The sequence below is a fragment of the Triticum aestivum genome, chromosome 7D, assembly GCF_018294505.1.
Source record: "Triticum aestivum cultivar Chinese Spring chromosome 7D, IWGSC CS RefSeq v2.1, whole genome shotgun sequence".
NCBI classification, from domain to species: Eukaryota; Viridiplantae; Streptophyta; class Magnoliopsida; order Poales; family Poaceae; genus Triticum; species Triticum aestivum.
Genome location: NC_057814.1, coordinates 629,379,067 through 629,384,717, shown reverse-complemented (window position 1 = coordinate 629,384,717; position 5,651 = coordinate 629,379,067). Strand labels below are relative to the sequence as shown.

At 47.3% G+C, this 5,651-nt stretch overlaps 1 pseudogene; it reads left to right on the top strand.

Annotated features, from left to right (window-relative positions):
- Positions 1-2,780: 2,780 nt before the first annotated feature.
- Positions 2,781-4,036, top strand: LOC123171463 (uncharacterized; annotated as a pseudogene).
- The last annotated feature ends 1,615 nt before the right edge of the window (positions 4,037-5,651 follow it).

Genomic DNA, 5,651 nt, shown 5'->3' with positions numbered 1-5,651 from the left:
CTATGACCCGGGAGAAATATCTATCTTTGTCTAAATCCCTTCTCTAGGCTTGTATTTCTTTTCTTACGCAAAAGTTTCGGTTTAATTGAAAAGAAAGAGAGGGAAGCCCATCGGGCAGCCCAGCCCAACACCATCGGGCCCAACCTACTCCCCCGCTAACCCTAGTAGAGGGAGACCAATCCCCAAAATCACCTCCATCGATCCCATCGTCTCCCTCCAGCGCCGGCCTCAACCCTCCCCTTCCTCCGCACCGTAGGTGACCGCCGCCACCGGGAAGCCAAGCAGATGAGCACGCCCCCTCCCTGCCTGTTTTGTCCTCCCCTTTCTCCTTACTCCTTCTCACTTTTCTCTCAGCAGGAGCCCGCCGCCATGGACGGCTCTGCCTCACGCTACCCACCGGATCTGGTTCTCTAGGGCGAGATCCGCCCGTTCCCGGCCTCCACTCACCCGCTCGCCAACCGCCGGAGCCCCAAGTCCCGCCGGCGCCGTGACCCGCCGCCAGGAGCTCGAGTTCAAGCCGCGACGACTGCCTCCTCCGCACAGCACCCCGCGTGTCCAAATGCCTCATCCTCCTCTGGTTTTACGAGACCTTGGGCATACCTCTGTTTGCGGATTAGTTTGGTTGCTTGTTGAAATCATTAGTTTGTACCTATATGAACTGGTTAGATTGAGCGTAAATTCACGATGTGAGATTATTGCTGGTCGAACCGTACGGGGAAAGATCAAGACGGAAGGGATGAAAAAAAAGGTCACGTTTGTTTCTGTTACCCATCTTTTTTTATGCTCCCAGGAACAGGCCCATTAGCCCTCGATGTGGCCCAGGGAGTCTGGCGGGGAAGGGAGCAGGTGCGATCGTTCGATGCACCCGACGTGGATCGCGCCCGACATGGTTCCTACAATTAGTACCACCTCATGTATATGTTTTAAATTTAAACTGAACGCGTAAATTTACATGAAGAAAGCGTATTGTGACGGTGAACCCAAGGAGTCAATCCATGCTTTATTATTAGGGATAGATAGATTATAGATTTGGAGAGATAATTGGTTGCTTAGAATTTCTGGACTAAAAATCTCAGAAAAATGAATAGAACCAGGATCAAATGGGTGTCAGAATTATTTCTGAGCGGTTCAAGGAGATGGGATATCAATTTAATTAATCACTTGTTTTACCCCCTTGATGCCGATGAGGTTCTAAGTTGCGTGTTCAGTCCTCTGGCAATGGTAACTTTATTGCTTGGCGATATGAAAAGAATGGTTTGTCTCTATAAAAAGTGCATATAATTTGGCGCTTATGCTGAATGAGAGGATGGAGGATAGTGGACAGTCTAGTAGTGGCACCGATGGGGAGAGGAAACTATGGAATGCCATTTAGAAGGCCAATGTATCTCAGAAGATCCGAATTTTTGCATGGCGTGCAATATCCAACAACCTGGCGGTACAAGGTATTAGAGTTAAACATCATCGGGCGACTTCAGGCAGGTGCTCTATATGTGGATTGCAGGATGAGAGTACCTTTCATGCATTGATGTCTTGCCCATAGGCAAGAGCGTTGCGTATGGAGTTGAGAGGATTGTAGAATATGCCAAGGGAAGATGTTTTCAATTGCTCAGAGCTTGATTGGTTGCTTATTTTATTAGATAAGCCTAGTACGCGAACAAATCTTATTCATATTCCGGAGAGTTTGGCACTTACGCAATGATTTAATCTTTGCTAAGGGGAAAAAGTTTGTTTCTAACTGAGCGAGCTTTGTGGATAACTACTGGACGACGTACTCATCCTCCCATTCGAAGACTGAGTTCGTCCCTGGCGTCAAAGGAAAGGGAGTTAAAGATAGGCTAAAATATGCTAATGCCCCTTCTAGAAGTCCCAAGGTATGGCAGCCTCCACCTTCTGGTCATATTAAAATTAACTTGGATGCCAGTTTTGTGGAGATCGCAATTGCTCTTCTAGTGTGGGCGTTATTGCCGGGGATTCGGTGGGCCAAGTCATTGTCTCTTCCCGGGATTATATTTGGTTTGTGTACCAACATTGATGAAGTGGGGGTTGTTGCCGGGGATTCGGAGGGCGAAGTCATTGTCTCTTCCTGGGATTATATTTGGTTTGTGTACCAACATTGATGAAGCAGAGCTTCGGACATGTCTCGCTGGCCTTTATGTTGGTATCACTTTTCATAAGCCTGTTATTTTGGAAACGGGCTGTGCTTTTGTGGTCTCCTTCCTTACACATGATAAGCTTGATGGATCATCCCTCGTGGATCTGAAGAAGGAAGCGATAGCCATCACCAAGCTTCTACCAAATTTTAAGCTGGTGAAGATCAATAGACAAGCCAATGTGGCAGCTCATCAAATTGCAAAGTTTAGCTTTGATAATATGTCAGATGGTTTGCTCCGTAATAGTTTTCCGCCCTGCGTGGCGAATGCTGTAAGCAATGATTGTATTAAACTATTTTAAGTTTTAATATAGGGGGCTGCTACGCGTCGGCTGTTGGATCTTTTTCAAAGATCCACCGCCTCGCAAACCGTCAGATTTAACATAATCTAGTCGCTAAACGTGCTCTTCTACCTTTGCAACAAAGACCTTGTTGCAGAAACAATATTTCCATGGAGGTTGTGTTGCGGATATTTTTTTGCAACATATGTTGTGTTGCGGATTTTTTTTACAACATAGGTCATGTTGTGAATTATTTTATGCAACATAGGTCGTATTGCAGAATTTTTTTCCTTCTTTCTTTCTTTTTGCAACAATGGTGATGTTGTGGAAAAAGTTTTGCAACATAGGTAATGTTGCAGACAATTTTACAAATGAAAAAAGTGTGTAGAAATACCTTCGTCGTTGCCTGCGTCGAGCGCGCCGCTGCCAACGGCAACAGAGCAGTAGCACCACTGCCCCTGTTGTTGCAGAAGCACGCCGCTATAGGGAAGCACACCAACGCGACGGGGCACCACCACCGCCCACCAATGCGACGGGGCACCACCACCACCGCCGACCACCGCATCCCTCCCTTAATTTCACCCTTGCGGGAATTGGGGAAAATCTGTGGTTCTAGCGGGGAAAGGATGCCCACTTGCTGCTTGTGCAGCCGTCAGCGGCCACAGATCGCGTCGTCGTCGTCCAGCACGGTTGGTCTGCCGCGGTCGCCTAGCCGCCGTTGACCACCCAGCTGCCACCTCCGTCCCAACCGCACCGTGCTCCGCCTCTCCGTTGCTGGATCTAACCACCACAGAGCTTTGAAACACGCTCTCAATTGCAAAAAGTGTTTCTGAAACAGCAGCTGAGCTGCAGACCCATGCGCGTGGGTGCGGGGTGTTATCGGCCGTTGGATCAAAAGACGATCCAACGAACACGAAGCCGGCGAACATGGGCGCAAGATCGGCCGGCAGAAGGTAAGTTTTTCCCTTTAATAATAATATGGAGGTTTAAAAAAAATGTTGTTATTGGCACTAACCCAAAGTTTCATTAATTATACTGCTTATTAAATGGTAGAGCCAAGTGCGGTGCTCCCGTGGGTGTTATGGCCGAGATCAATTCCAACGAAAAGATCGTGATCGATTTGGGCTGGTCAAATCCATCCATCGTGGGTGGTTCGGATACGACTCGTGTACGTGTCGACCTGCAATTCGTGTAGGTACGTTCAAGCACCGCCTCCGCGACATTGACCAGTGGTGGCACGAGAGCGGCTACTCTGCCTGGTCCTGGAACAGGGAGAGGAGCGAGGAGGAGACCCGGCAGATCTTTGTGGAGTGGAAGGCCACCAACGACAAGATCTACAGCTCCATCGACCACGAGGAGCACCGGTACGCCATATTCAAGGACGCCCTCCATGGAGTCGATTGGGACAACGCCGGCTACGCCATAGGGGTCGGCACTAGCCACTCGGGCATCAACGGATTCACCGACCTCACTGTGGAGGAGCACGCCGTTTGCTGCGGTTTAATAATCCCAAAGGGCTTCGAGCCATCGCCGGCCTAGGAGGGTGGCTGAGACCCATGAGCGGTTGCGGCTAGTATATGCCCCTCCATCCCTTTGGGCTTATTGACATCAGAGATACTATCATTTATAGTCTATCTATTTCTATGTATGGAAGGCCAATAAATCTCATTGAAACAACGTCAATTTTTTTTGCATGGAGAAAACTCCTAAAGAAATAAATAAGACCCATGACATGATTTTTTACTTAATGTTAACTTGCTCACGAAAATTTACTACTAGATTGGTTTATTGTTGGTCCCGTGCAATGTTTTCACAATGCATGTAGAACAGAAACTAGAAAATTAACTTAAATCATCCTTGTTATTATAAATGAAAACTTCGAAACATACATAATGAAATCACTAGCAACATTTACCTTATCACGTTGATAGGATACGTGTTGCTTGATTGTGACTAGAGTTAAAAGCAAAGTACGTGAAGAATTATACTAGCAACATGTGGAATATATGATTAGGTTTCTCACCGTGAGGTTGAACCACTAAGCCTCTGCATGCCCTAGCGGCTTGCGCCCAGGTGCCGGGGACGTCAGTGAACCAAGGCAGTGCCCCCGCAAAACAAAATGAACGAAGGCAGTGGAAGGGGCTCACATGGATATCAACGTAATTCAACGCTCGCTTTTGGCGTGGAAGTCACTCACATTAATATCAGCGTGCTCCTGGTGCTGCGAACAAAATTGGGTCCTCGAGATGTGCCTCCTCGAAGCCGCAACAGGAAGATTCGCCCATGTGATAGTTTTGCCATGTAATATCAACGTATGCGCCGTCAACAGATAAGTGTGGATGCGCGTGGACATCATCAACCTATGGGGCACATCTAGTGATGATCAGTTTGAGGCTCACCCGGTGTCTGCTGAGCACCTGGCAGGACTAACACCCAGCAACGCACGATGCTAGCGCTAGCGCCAGCGTGACAGCGATCAAGCCAGGGCATCCCCAACGCGGACCAGATCGGAAGACGGGTCATACTTAGATGTAGATCGAAGAAGACCGCCAGGGAAGAAGCAAGAAGAGGGGGACTGGGGCACCCTACCGCCGGTTGTCCGTCGTCGAGTGGCTCCGGTGGTGGCGGGTTGAACGGTGCGATGAGGATGGAGTTCTCTTGGCGGCTGGATCTGATCGCCTCCGGAGTCGCCCTTCCGTGTAACCCGGGAGGGAGTTTCCTAGTATAAATTTATATCTTTAGGATTCCAGATAAATGGGGACTAAACTTTAGGTTTCGAAACTTTGGAAACTAGAAAGATGCCTCCCATATTGCAGCGGGAATTCGAGAACCTACCCAGAAAAAAATCATATTGAATAACACAAAAGACTTTTACTTTATAACAATGTATACAACCAATTTGGATTGTAGTCAGTGGGGATGTTAGCACCTGATACATACAACCAATTTAGATGGCAGTCTAATAAAAGGATATGCATGTAGGAAGATTTTCCTACTTTCGACGGTTATGGCATATATTTTAGTTATCAGTTTGTCTAATTCACATCTAGATGTTTTTTAAGGATGTCACATCTAAACTCCCACAAATATATAATGTAGCAACAAAAAACAAAAAAAAATACTAAGACAAAAGAAATAGATCACAAACAGAGTGGACATCAACTTAGATGTGACATAACTATGCCACATCTAGATGTGTTCTAGACAGACCCGTTAGCTAT